Source organism: Trachemys scripta, chromosome 5, assembly GCF_013100865.1.
Source record: "Trachemys scripta elegans isolate TJP31775 chromosome 5, CAS_Tse_1.0, whole genome shotgun sequence".
Lineage (NCBI taxonomy): Eukaryota > Metazoa > Chordata > Testudines > Emydidae > Trachemys > Trachemys scripta.
This window is the reverse complement of record NC_048302.1, coordinates 139,228,793-139,243,663: the sequence shown is the minus strand read 5'-3', so window position 1 is coordinate 139,243,663 and position 14,871 is coordinate 139,228,793.

The following is a 14,871-nucleotide window of genomic DNA, read 5'->3' as shown; positions in this document are numbered from 1 at the left end:
GATTGAAGTTGCCACTGAGCGGTCCAATAGAGTGGAGAACCAGTGTTGGTGGGGCTATTAATATAACCCAGGCGTGGTCCCGCTTGATCTTTAGTAGCACTCTGTAGGAGTGGGGTTGTCGGGAAAGCATAAATCTTTCCCATCCAGGGCAGCAGGAAAGCATCTGTGATGGAACCTGGATGGCAGCTTTGTAGGGAGCCGAACTGGGGACACTTTTTGTTGTACAGTGTTCACAAATAGGTCTATTTGGGGAGTTCCCCACTGCTGGAAAATGCAACTGGCTACATCCAGGCAAAGAGACTCCTTGTGGTGACCAGAGAGAGACCTGCTCAGGCGATCAGCTAGCTTGTTCTGCACCCCGGAAGGTAAGAGGCCTCAAGGTTGATTGAATGGACTATACAAAATTCCCATAGGTGAACGGCTTCCCGACACAGGAGAGCTGATCGAGCTCCTCCCAGCTGTTGAGGTAGAACATCGCTGTGATGTTGTCCGTAAGGACAACCCCAATATGAGGTAGGCAATCACCCTGAACTCTCTGACATTGATATGAATCGCGAGCTCCATTGAGGACCAAAGACCCTACGTTTGGAGAGGCCCCAGGTGAGCTCCCCACCCTAGAGCCGACACGTCTGAGACCAGAGTCATTGAGAGTTGAGGGCAGAGGAAGGAATAAAGAGTGAGAGGATTCAACCACCGATTTGCTGAAATGGGAGCCTACGAAGGTCCTGCGAGCACAATGTCCAGATGCAGACAGCTTGGCGAGGACAGTGAGGCCAGCCTGGTCTGAAGGGGTCTGAGGTGCAGCCTCGCGTGTTCTCCTGCAGACATGCACAAGGCCACGTGCCCAAGAAGCCTCACTCCATTTTGGGCTGCTGTGGTCGGATGAATCTTGAGGTCTGTTGCAAGAGATGCAGTAGATTGGAAACTCGAATCTGGCCTGAGTAGAGTCCAGCACAGCCCCTACAAACCCTGCAAAGGGCGGACTCATCTGCACAGATCAGGAGTCCTGAGGCCTTGGAGGCTGACTGAATGAGGTGAACACTGGATAGAACCTGCGCTCTGGACGGGCCCTGGACTAGCCAATCGTCCAGATAAGGGCAGAGCTGCACTCCGTGTCTCCTGAGGAACGCTGCGGCCTGGCCACGCGTCCTGTCAACACCCCAGGAGCTGCGGAGAGGTTGAATGGAAGCACTGTGAACTGGTCATGCGAGTGCTTCACTACGGATCTGGGGAACTTTCTGTGGCCTTGGCATATCGACACATGAAAGTAGGCGAGTCGCCCATCGAGGGCGGCGGATGAGTCTCCAGGGTCCAGAGAGGGAATAACAGCTGCCAGGGCGACCAGGCAAAACTTTATCTTTTTGAGGTAGTAGTTGAGCTGACGCAGCTGACCTGAAATAGGTCTGAGACCTCCCTTGGCTTCTGGGATTAGGAAATAACTGGAATAGAAACGCTTCCCTCTGAAATTCTACAGAACTGCCTTTACCGCTCCCATTGAACCTCTTGGACCGGAAGTTCTTCATGAGAGGGGTCCCTAAAGCGGGACGGGGATGGAGGATTGGAAGGAGGGGTAGGAATAGATTGGGAGATGTATCCCACTTCTACAGAACTCAACACCCAACGGTCCGTGGTGGTCCGGGACCAAGCACTGAGGAAATGGGAAAGGCATTTTGCAAACAAAGGAAAAACGGGGTCTGGCATATTGGGAACTGGTACGGCATCCTCGAGCGTCCCATCAAAACGCCTGCTTAGAGCCCTCGGATGTCTAGGTGGGGCAGGCATTGAAGCAGAGGTAGAAGGAGGAGGTAGTCTATGCCTATAACCTCTACTCTTTGCAGGTCCTGTCCGATAGCTGGCGCAGAAAATTGGAGGAGTAGCTGCAGCCTGAAGTGCTTCCTGGAAGGGGCTGGGTGGAATATTGCTCTCAAGTCCTTTAACCCCTGGAGCTTAGATTCAATCAGCTCCAAAAAGAGCGAGGATCCCTCAAAGGGTAGGTCCTGGACAGAGGACTGCAATCAGGAACACCTCCTCCTGGCCACTGCCGAAGCCGCAGAGTCAGCCGCGTCTGCGAGGCCCTCGTCACCGATTTTACCTCATCCGCTAGTGAGCAAAACTCTTGCCTAGCATCCTGTGGGCGTATGGCTTAACGTTTCAGCATGGAGTCCCATACGTTAAAGTCAGACCTGCCCAAAAGTGTGGGCTGGTTTGCAATCCTGAGCTGCAACCCCCCACTAGAATAAACTTAGCAGGTCTAGCTTCTTCGACTCTTTTGATTTGGAGGTTGCACCCTGAAGTCCCTGCCTTTCGCTCATTGGCAGCAGATGCCACCAGGGACCCCGGGGGTGGGGATGGGAGTAAAGAAACTCACCACTTGGGTGGGTACATAATACTGGCACTCAGCCGCCTTTGAAGTTGGGGGAAGGGATACGGTGTCTGCCACAGCCTCTTAGCTGGGTCCGTAATGGTGTGACCTGCAGTGGCTAAAATAATCGACAAGGTGGGGACAGGATTCGTTTACTTCCTTCCATTGTATGCCCAGACTTAAGGCAACCGGCTTTAACGATTCCTGGTGCACCTTATAGTCATCTTGGGGAGGCAAGATTTCCCTCCCTCTCCCCTCCCCCCCACCCCCAACTGCCTCATCAGGGAGGAGGAAGAGGAGGCCAGACTGGCTGCAGATGCTCCTCCTCCTTTTCTTGATCTGCAGGGTCCTGTTAAGTTGGGTCTTGAGGTATTTCAAACAGTGACAGCCCAGACCTTTGAGGCATCGCAAAGGATGCAAGTTATAATGGACGATGTTTCAATTCGGGCTAACGACCCGACAGCAGCAATGAAAGACTCAGGCAAGGTTTCAAGAGAAAGACATTTAACGCTGCCCTCCAGCAAGTCAAAAACGGGTCTAGCGGAGGCTACCTCTGTTGGAGAGAAACTGAACAATGGCGGAATTACCCGTCTGCTGATGTGCTCGCTGCACAATGCCAAATGGAGCTGTGGAGAGTCAGGGACAGACAAACTATTTGGCAAAATTAATTCAAAATCCCCCTATAATCAACAAGCCCTTAGGGAATGGCTGGGAAATGGCATTACCTGGCGTTGGACAGCCAGATAGGAACCAGCATCTGAGCAGCTTAAACCACCGATCACTAAACTACCCTCTTTGGGGCTGTCCCCTCCCTCTTTCCCTTTCACGCTGCCCTTCCGTGACTTCCAGCCCGTCCATTCTGCTTTCAGCCCTTTTCTCACTGCGTTCTTGTGATGAAGTCGGGAATTTTCTGTAATACTTGTATAAACGTGACTTATTTCACAAGAGATTGCTACCCAGTGGGTGCGGAAGGGTTACAATGCTCCAGGAAGTGGATCTCTTGTGTGGACTGGTCCAGGCTGAGGTTGATGGTGGGATGAAAATTATTGAAATCCTGCTGGAATTCCTCAAGGGCTTTTTTTCCATGGGTCCAGGTGATGAAGATGTCATCAATGTAGCACAAGTAGAGTAGAGCGTTAGGGGACGAGAGCTGAGGAAGCGTTGTTCTAAGTCCATCTTTGTGTGAATGTTGTGGCATTCTACAGGCCATTACCCTCTGATCCCATCATCTCAGGCATTGTGGACTCTCTCCTCAGACCCTACGCTACCAGCACTCCCAGCTATCTTCGAGACACCACTGACTTCCTGAGGAAACTACAATCCATCGGTGATCTTCCAGAAAACACCATCCTGGCCACTATGGATGTAGAATAAGCGATGGTCACATAAACACCACCCTATACCGGAAACTTACTGACCGCAATATTTACCTACATGTCTCCAGCTTCCATCCAGACCACATCACACGATCCATTGTCTACAGCCAAGCCCTAAGGTACAACCACATTTGCTCCAACACCTCAGACAGAGACAGACACCTACAGGATCTCTATCAAGTATTCTTAAAACTACAATACCCACCTGGAGAAGTGAAGAAACAGATTGATAGATCCAGACGGGTACCCAGAAGTCACCTACTACAAGACAGGCCCAACAAAGAAAGTAACAGAACGCTACTGGCCGTCGCCTACAGCCCCCAACTAAAACCTCTCCAACGCACCATCAAGGATCTACAACCTATCCTGAATAGGGTGACCAGATGTCCCGATTTTATCGGGACTGTCCCGATATTTGCTTGTTTGTCCCGCGTCCCGACCAACATTAGGTCAGGACACTGGACAAACAAGCAAAGGCTCCGGATCCCGGAAGTGCTCGCGCTCCCCCTCCGGCCCCGACTCTGCCCCCTCCTCCCCCGATTGGCTCCCTCCCCAAATCCCCACCTCTTCCCCAGGCTCGCCATTCCTCCTCCCTCCACAAGCGCTGGAGGGAGGACCAGGAGACGCAGTGGGAGCGTGGGGCCAGGGTGAGTGAGAGTCCAGCCTGGCCCCGAGTGCAGGCAGGACTCAGTCGGGCGGTAGGAAGAGTAGGGAGGCGGCCCGCGGGGCCAGGCGGCGGCTGTTCTCCCCCCTGGGCAGCGGGACTCGGGAGCAGCCGCTGCTGCAGCTCCCACTGCCGCGGGGGGAGGAAGCAGCCGATGGTCAAGCTCGGCGGCTGCGGCTCTGGCGCCCCCGAACCCCCCGAGCCCGGGCCTGCTGCAGGACCCAGCAGCACGCACGCTGGGCCCAGCCCCTGGCCAGTCGCGTCTGGGCTGCTGCCCAGCTGGTGCTATCCCGCGGCGGCCCCAGAGTTGGGGGCAGCAGGCCCAGCCCCCCCGTCCCGCTCGGGTCCCACAGGGGAATGGGCCACATCCACCCTAATTGAATTGGCCTCGTTAGCACTGGCCCCTCACTTGGTAAGGAAACTCCCATCTTTTCATGTGCGGTGCATTTATACCTGCCTCTGTATTTTCCACTCCATGCATCTGATGAAGTGGGTTATAGCCCATGAAAGCTTATGCCCAAATAACTGTGTTAGTCTCTAAGGTGCCACAAGGCCTCCTCGTTGTTTGTAATGGACTGAGAGGTGACAGGAGGCTAGGACAGGAGCTGGCCTTGGGAGAGACACAGAAGCTCTTACCTGCAAGTGACAGACGAAGAGGCAGAGAGACGGAGACAGAGCCCAAATGGATTCCACAGCAGCTTGGCCGGTCTGAACTCTGTCTTCACCTGCTTCTCTGTGCTACCTCCGGACTTCCCAGTGCTTTGGTCCAGTTGGTTAATAAACCCTGTTCTGTTCTGAAAGGCTGCCTAGTGCCAGAGCAAAGCAAAGCAAAGCAAAGCAAATGAGGTCCATTGATCCCTGAAGAGGACAAAAAGTCTCTGAACTCTCTACGTAAGTTGGACTCATTGGGCAGACCTCACGGTGTAAAACAGGAGTTGTGGATCCCAGAGGTTCGGTCTCAGAGCCGTTGAGCTGTGTAGCCTACCTTTAAAGAAGAGTGGGACCTCTTGGGCGTCTGGCATACTGACAGGGGGCCTCCAAAGGACTGTTTACAAGCAGGGGTGTCGCACAGACCCTGTAGATCTGTGACATTTCTCTTCCTTTGCTTTCATTCGTATGATTGTTGATTCTCTTATAATCACTTAAAATCTCTCTTTTGTAGTCAATAAATTTGTTTCACTGTTTATCTTTACCAGTGAGTTTGCCTGAAGTGTCTGGTGAATCTGTTCACGTTACAAAGGCTGGTGTATGTCCACTTTCCTTTGATGGAGTGGTGAACCAATTCCTAAACTTGCATTGCTCAAGAAAGGGTCTTGAGCAGTGCAAGACGATATATTCCTGAGGTGCAAGGCTGGGAGCTGGGGGGATTCGGCTGGTGCCTTTCTTGGGGTGATTCATGAGTGGCTCTGGGAGCATTCGTGCAATCTAGCTGGGGGGGGCTCCACATGCCGTTGTGCTGAGTGATCACAGCGCCTGGAGGGGTTTGCTGCTGGTCACTGGCAAGGCATTGTGAGAGACGGCCCAGGCTGGAGAGTTAAGGGGGCAAAGCGCTCCCCCAGTCCCAGGTTGCACCCCGGGAATCCCCTCACAGATCTCAGAACCAGTACTCCCATCCTCATACTCCTTGACCTATCAACCACCTTCAACACCACTGACCACACTCTTCTTCTTGAGAATCTTGTTTTCCTTTGGCTTTTGTGACTCTCTCCTCTCCTGGTTCTCCTCCTATCACTCTAATTGCTCCATCAGCATGTTATTTTGAGAACTCGCTTCATCCCCCATCTAACTTTCGGGGAGGGGGCTCCACAGGGTCCATCCTCAGTCCCCTTGTCTCCCTCTACACTTTGTCTCGGGATAATCTCATCTGCAAACATCTCATCAGAAGCAGGAAGCCTGCTAAACAACCAGTGGGACCCATTGATGATCGAGATACAAAAGGAGCGCTAAAAGACGATAAAGTCATTGCGGAGAAACTAAATGGATTCTTTCTTCAGTCTTCACGGCTGAGGAAGTTAGGGAGATTCCCAAACCTGAGCCAGCTTTTGTAGGTGACAAATCTGAGGAACTGTCACGGATTGAAGTGTCACTAGAGGAGGTTTTGGAATTAATTGATAAACTTAACAGTAACAAGTCACCGGGACCAGATGGCATTCACCCAAGAGTTCTGAAAGAACTCAAATGTGAAATTGCGGAACTGTTAACTAAGGTTTGTAACCTGTCCTTTAAATCGGCTTCTGTACCCAATGACGGGAAGTTAGCTAATGTAACACCAATATTTAAAAAGGGCTCTAGAGGTGATCCCGGCAATTACAGACTGGTAAGTCTAACGTCTGTACCGGGCAAATTAGTCGAAACAATAGTTAAGAATAAAATTGTCCGACACATAGAAAAATATAAACTGTTGAGCAATAGTCAACATGGTTTCTGTAAGGGGAAATCGTGTCTTACTAATCTAATAGAATTCTTTGAAGGGGTCAACAAACATGTGGACAAAGGGGATCCAGTGGACATAGTGTACTTAGATTTCCAGAAAGCCTTTGACAAGGTCCCTCACCAAAGGCTCTTACGTAAATTAAGCTGCCATGGGATAAAAGGGAAGGTCCTTTCATGGATTGAGAACTGGTTAAAAGACAGGGAACAAAGGGTAGGAATAAATGGTAAATTCTCAGAATGGAGAGGGGTAACTAGTGGTGTTCCCCAAGGGTCAGTCCTCGGACCGATCCTATTCAACTTATTCATAAATGATCTGGAGAAAGGGGTAAACAGTGAGGTGGCAAAGTTTGCAGATGATACTAAACTGCTAAAGATAGTTAAGTCCAAAGCAGACTGTGAAGAACTTCAGAAAATGGCAAATGAAATTTAATGTGGATAAATGTAAAGTAATGCACATTGGAAAAAATAACCCCAACTATACATACAATATGATGGGGGCTAATTTAGCTACAACAAGTCAGGAAAAAGATCTTGGAGTCATCGTGGATAGTTCTCTGAAAATGTCCACGCAGTGTGCAGAGGTGGTCAAAAAAGCAAACAGGATGTTAGGAATCATTAAAAAGGAGATAGAGAATAAGACTGAGAATATATTATTGCCCTTATATAAATCGATGGTATGCCCACATCTTGAATACTGCGTACAGATGTGGTCTCCTCATCTTAAAAAAGATATACTGGCACTAGAAAAGGTTCAGAAAAGGGCAACTAAAACGATTAAGGGTTTGGAACGGGTCCCATATGAGGAGAGATTACAGAGGCTAGGACTCTTCAGCTTGGAAAAGAGGAGACTAAGGGGGGATATGATAGAGGTCTATAAAATCATGAGTGATGTGGAGAAAGTGGATAAGGAAAAGTTATTTACTTATTCCCATAATACAAGAATTAGGGGTCACCAAATGAAATTAATAGGCAGCAGGTTTAAAACAAATAAAAGGAAGTTCTTCTACACGCAGCGCACAGTCAACTTGTGGAACTCCTTACCTGAGGAGGTTGTGAAGGCTAGGGCTATAACAGTGTTTAAAAGAGAACTGGATAAATTCATGGTGGTTAAGTCCATTAATGGCTATTAGCCAGGCTGGGTAAGGAATAGTGTCCCTGGCCTCTGTCTGTCAGAGGGTGGAGGTGGATGGTAGAAGAGAGATCACTTGAACATTGCCTGTTAGGTTCACTCCCTCTGGGGCACCTGGCATTGGCCACTGTCAGTAGACAGGATACTGGGCTAGATGGACCTTTGGTCTGACCCGGTACGGCCGTTCTTATGTTCTTATGTTCAAACACAAATTCAGTTCTTGTCTCTCCCTGACGATTCACACCTGGACCTGTCTCCTTCTGTCCAAACTCAAATCGTGGCCTGTCTCTCTGCCGTCCCTTTGGGAACGTCCAGCTCACAGTTTACACTCAACATGGTCAAAACATAACTCCATGTCTTTCCCCCAAGCCCTCTCCCTTCCCTTTCTTGATCACTGTGGAAAACATCCCCATCCCCGTTACTGAGTCCATAACCTGGGAGTCATCTTCACCTTACACCTCTCCCTGGACCCCCACATCCAGACTGCGTCTCACTCGTAGGATTCTTTCTGCATCACAGCAGTAAGATACGGCTTTTCCTAGCCAGCCACGTAGCTCAAACCCACAGCCAAGATCTTACCCCCTCGGATCGTCACTACTGCACCATCCCTTCTCCAGCCCTGACAAACGCAATCTTGCCCCACTCAGACCCATTGAAAATGCTCTTGCAAAGGTAATTTTCTTGGTTTGTTCCTTTGGCCCAGTCATCCCTCTCTCGGCATCCCTCCACCACAGGGGCTGGAACTAGGGATGCTGGGGGGCTGCCGCACCCCCTGGCTGGAAGCGGTTTCCGTCCCATGCAGGGTTTGCAGTTTGGTTCAATGGCTCTCAGCCCCCCACTATTCCCGTTGTTCCAGCCCCCCTGCCTTCCGCTGGCTCCCCCTTCTCTGTCACATCACACAAACTACTTCTCTTCATTTCAAGGCTCTGCATGGTCTCTCTCTCCCTCATGTTCTTCTGTACCAGATATGGACTGGTCACAGAGCTTGCTGACACACACCAGCTGTGTTCATCGTAAGATCCTTTAATGCCCTGACTGGTAAAACTGAGGTTTATCTAAATAAGGTATTTTACCCACAATGCCGCCTGGTGGTGGAACCGTATCAGACAGATTAGCATTCCTCTTCGATGTGCCTCCCACTCTCAGGAGTCACACTGACACGCTATCTGTGAAGTTCAGTACATAACAGTCCGTTCAGTGTCTCTGAATCGTGCTGGTTGTCTAATTACACGACCCAAACGTGTAACAACTTCATCATCTGGTTGTCCATTAGTTGCAACGACTGGCTGTGGCCAGTTTGGAATCCTAGAGTCTCCATTTTCTTGTTCTGCATCTGCAGAGTTTGCTCTCTTGATTGTTCGTTCTGTAGATGTCGACAGTGTCTGCTGAACTCTCCACTTTCGGTCTCTATCACATATGAGCTGGGCGCGGGATTTTTTTCTTTCTGACTGCTGGAGTTATCCATTCTTTTTCTCCATTCCATTTGACATGGACACAGTCACCAGGTTCTAGACCTGGCAGTTCTCTGAGTGACGTCTGTTGTAATCTCTTTTAGCCTTTTTATCCTATTTGGCTACTCTCTTCATGTCTGGCCACATTGGAAATAGGTTCTTTTCCAAAGCTGGATGTCTGAGTTGTTTTCCCATCAGGGGTTGTACTGGACTATATCCGGTAGCTGCTATTAGCGCTGAGCGGTAACTCAGAAGAGCAAGGAATGGGTCTTCCTGCTGTAGGATTTTCTGGACTGTCTGTACAGCTCTCTCAGCCTCATTACCGCTTGTAGGTAATGTGGGCTGCTAGGAATAGGATCAAAATCGTATTTCATTTGGAATGACTTAAATTCTGCTGCAGTGAATTGAGGTCCATTGTCCATCACTAGTTGTCCTGGCATATCAAAGTGTGCAAAAGTGCCCTTCAGTTTCTCAATAACACCTCAACATGTTATGTCTTTCAAGTACGTTATTTCTATATTTCTAGAAAAACAGTCCACAAGAACCAGATCATGATGTTCTCTGAATTCACACCGATCTGCAGCTGGGAGGGAGGGGGAGGAGCGGGGATGGGGCACGCTCAGGGGAGTGAAGAGGCGGGGCAGGGGCAGGGGCAGGAAGAGGCAGGGCGGGGTGGGGGCAGGCCTGGGGTGGAGGAGGTGTCGAGCACCCCCCCTCCCCGGGTAGAGAGGAAGTCAGCGCCTATGTGCAATTGCCTTTAGTCATGAGTCCATTTGACTCACTTAATTGTCCACACACTGCACAGTCTTGTCTTGACACTTCCTTAGTGTCCTTGAGATACATGGGCCAGGCACCTGGACTGCAGCTTAGACCTCCCTGAACTTGTGTGTCTGCCCAGGCTGCTTGTCGTAGCTGCAGTAGTCTCTGTTCTGACACTGGTCTGTGTGTGTCCATGTTACCCGCACAAAATTCTCCATTACACACTCTACGGCACCCAACTTGACCCTACATGTGTTGCCTGGACACTCTAGGACTCCCCACCTCTACCCAGTTCCTTGGGCTCAAAGCGTAACCCGATTGATTTAGGTTCCCCCGCCCTTTCCCAATTCCTAGGGCTCCAGGCGAAAGGCACTGAACTTTACCCCTCCCTGGGCTCATGGGCTCCCTGTGGACTCAGAGCAAACACCCATTCCCTGTTGCCTCAGGGCTTAATCTTTGCAGGGTCTTTTACCAGTGGAGGAGCCGTTCACAGTAATATCCTACCTAACCCCTAGTTATTAACGATCACCAAAAGCAGAAGGCACGTGCTAAGCCTACAGGGCTCACCACTCCCAAGAAGGCAGATTGTTACCGAAATGTCGGGTCCGCCTAGCTGGGAGCCAATAACAGCCAGACAGGGATAAGGAAGAGATTGCTTTGTTCTGCAGAAGAAAGGAGAGCCTTGCACCTTAGTACGAGAACTTTAGCTCATACAAAAATCAAAGATTTTTTATACACACTTAGACACAGACTTTGGTTGAGTTAACATTTGATTGGTGGTTGCCAAACCCTGCACTTCTGCTATTTGGTTAGTGAAAACCGGTTTGGGACCAGTTCCAACTACCTCACAGCAGAGAAGGGAAGACAGTTTAGAAGTTTAGGCTACTGTGTACATGAGGTGCCTGTTTTTCCTAATGGCCACTGGCTGCCATAAAGGCTGCTAGCCGTTAAGGGGGGTCACTGCCGACTGTTACAGCCCCCCCTTCGGGACTGAGAAACCCAAATTGTCAGGCCCGTGGCGCAACTTGCGATCAAAGTGGAGGGAAAATTTGGCTATCTTCAGTAAAGTCAAAGGATTTGAAGATCTGCTCTGCTTCCCTCCCCAGAGCATGAATTAAAGACGATCCCTGTATATCGCCAGGTTCTTTGTGCAATGCAAAATCTTGTCGCCAGTCTTTCCACTCGGAAGCTTTGCCAAAGCTGAACTTCTCCGGGGCATTGAAGGGCGGCATGTGGATAAGATCCTGCCACCTTTCTTGCTGTTTTCTATCTGTTCCTGTTCTTCGTTCTCAGCTTCCCAGCGCTTCCCCTCCATCCCCAGCGCTGCCCCTCCCTCCCTGACGCTACCCCCTCAGCTCCTCCCCCCTCCTCTCCCTCCCCCCAGCGCTACCCCCTCAGCTCCTCCCCGCTCACCAGCGCTACCCCCTCAGCTCCTCCCCAGCGCTACCCCCTCAGCTCCTCCCCCTTCCCTCCCCAGTGCTACCCCCTCAGCTCCTCCCCGCTACCCCTCCCCCCTGCACTACCCCCTCAGCTCCTCCCCACTACCCCTCCCTCCCCGGCACTACCCCCTCAGCTCCTCACTGCTGCCCCTCCCTCCCCGGCGCTACCCCCTCAGCTCCTCACTGTTGCCCCTCCCTCCCCCCCTGTGCTACCCCCTCACCCACTCCCCACAGATATCCCTCCACTCTCTCCTGGTGCTGTCCATGGAATGACTCTACAGTTATTCCTCCACTGGGAGAGGGGTGCAGAGTTATGGTGGGGGGGGTCAATGTGGGGCTGGGGAGGGGTGCAGAGTTGTGGGGGGGGGTCAATGTGGGGCTGGAGGAGGGGTGCAGAGTTGTGGCTGGGGCAAGGGTGTAGATTTGGGGCTGGGGGGGGTCAATGTGGGGCTGGGGAGGGGTGCAGAGTTGTGGCAGGGGGGGTCAATGTGGGGCTGGGTGAGGGGTGCAGAGTTGTGGGGGGGTCAATGTGGGGCTGGGGGAGTGGTGCAGAGTTGTGGCTGGGGAAAGGGTGTAGATTTGGGTCTGGGGGGGTCAATGTGGGGCTGGGGGAGGGATGCAGAACTGTAGTTGAGGGGAATTGCACTAGGCCACAACATTAATCACTGTCAGGAGTGGTCGGTGGTCAACACTTTGGGGAAGATGGGGACAAATTGGAGAAAGTCCAGAGAAGAGCAACAAAATGATGAAAGGTCTAGAGAACATGAGCTATGAGGGAAGACTGAAAACGTTGGGGTTGTTCAGCCTGGAGAAGAGAAGACTGAAAGGGGACATGATCACAGTTTTCAAGTATGTAAAAGGTTGTTATAAAGAGGAGAGTGATAAATTGTTCTCCTTAGCCACGGAGGACAGGACAAGAAGCAAAAACTGCAGCAGGGGCGGTTTAGGTCGGACAGTAGAGAAACGTCGTGACTGTCAGGGTGGTGAAGCACTGGAAAAAATTGCCCAGGGAGGCTGTGGAGTCTCCAGCCCGGGAGGGGTTTGAGAGCAGCTCAGACAAACCCATTCCATGCCCCAGAAGGGGACACAGCTCTCCCAGGAAGACAGCCGGGTTACTGGGGTGCAGCACCTCCCAACTCCTCCCCCGTCTGAGGAGCCCCCTGTGACGTTATGAGTGTAATATAATATTTCATTGGAAGGTGACAGGGCCAGAAAGAGTTAATTAACTCAGACTGACCTGACCCACAGGTGAGCCTTAAGGACTGGTTAGGAAGACAGGTAAATGAACAGAGCTTTGAAATGCAGCCGGTATTGTTAGAGGTAGAAGGGGAGCTGTTTGCTCAGGTCTTGTGATGTAAGTAAACAAGTCTTGTCTATTGCTATAACTTTAATTCAAAGATCAAAAAAGGAATAGTAACATTTAGGAAGACACTTGAGGGAAATAGTATTATTGTCTCTATGTCTCTTTGAAGGTTGTGGTAACTGTATCTGAACTGTTTAATGGATAAATTACCCTGTGCTAATTGCCAGGATGTTTGGAAGAAGGAGAGTTAGGCCTATTGTTTTCTCAGGCCGAAAGGGACACGATCCTACTTCATCTCAGATCTGCTTTGGGTTTCAAGAGGGGGAAACCTTAAGCCATAAGGATTGCGATCCCCAGTCACTGACTGGAGCCACCCTGAATATGGACATTGGACTATAACCTATGGACTATTTCTAAAAGGACTTTTGGCACCTACAAGCTCATCTCTGCTATGCATCTGGACCTCAAGAATTTAATTCAAGTCTGTCTGTAGATTGATCTTTTAACCAACACTCTCTCGTTTCTTTTTTAATAAATTTTAGTTTAGTTAATAAGAATTGGCTATTACCGTGTATTCTGGGTAAGATCTAAGTTATAATTGGACCTGGGTGTGTGGCTGATCCTTTGGGATTGGAAGAACCTTTTCTTTTATATGATGAGATAAGATTTTCAGGAATCATCATCATATCTTTGTGTAGAAAGAATAGTAAATATGGCAGGCGACCAGCTTGGCTAAACAGTGAAATCCTTGCTGATCTTAAACGCAAAAAAGAGGCTTATAAGAAGTGGAAGATTGGACAAATGACCAGGGAGGAGTATAAAAATATTGCTCAGGCGTGCAGGAGTGAAATCAGGAAGGCCAAATCACACTTGGAGTTGCAGCTAGCAAGAGATGTTAAGAGTAACAAGAAGGGTTTCTTCAGGTATGTTAGCAACAAGAAGAAAATCAAGGAAAGTGTGGGCCCCTTCTGAATGAGGGAGGCAACCTAGTGACCGAGGATGTGGAAAAAGCTAATGTACTCAATGATTTTTTGCCTCTGTCTTCACGAACAAGGTCAGCTCCCAGACTGCTGCACTGGGCAGCACAGCATGGGGAGGAGGTGACCAGCCCTCTGTGGAGAAAGAAGTGGTTCGGGACTATTTAGAAAAACTGGACGTGCACAAGTCCATGGGGCCGGATGCGTTGCATCCGAGGGTGCTGAAGGAGTTGGCGGGTGAGATTGCAGAGCCATTAGCCATTATTTTTGAAAACTCATGGCGATCGGGGGAGGTCCCAGATGACTGGAAAAAGGCTAATGTAGTGCCCATCTTTAAAAAAGGGAAGGAGGATCCGGGGAGCTACAGGCCAGTCAACCTCACCTCAGTCCCTGGAAAAATCATGGAGCAGGTCCTCAAGGAATCAATTATGAAACATTTAGAGGAGAGGAAAGTGATCAGGAACAGTCAGCATGGATTCACGAAGGGGAAGTCGTGCCTGACTAACCTAATTGCCTTCTATGATGAGATAACTGGCTCTGTGGATAAGGGGAAAGCAGTGGATGTGTTATTCCTTGACTTTAGCAAAGCTTTTGATACGGTCTCCCACAGTATTCTTGCCACCAAGTTAAAGACGTATGGGCTGGATGAATGGACTGTAAGGTGGATAGAAAGCTGGCTAGATCGTCGGGCTCAACGGGTAGTGATCAATGGCTCCATGTCTAGTTGGCAGCCGGTTTCAAGTGGAGTGCCCCAAGGGTCGGTCCTGGGGCCAGTTTTGTTTAATATCTTTATTAATGATCTGGAGGATGGTGTGGACTGCACTCTCAGCAAGTTTGCAGATGACACTAAACTAGGAGGCGTGGTAGATACACTAGAGGGTAGGGATCGGATACAGAGGGGCCTAGGCAAATTAGAGGATTGGGCAGAAAAAAACCTGATGAGGTTCAACAAGGACAAGTGCAGAGTCCTGCACTTAG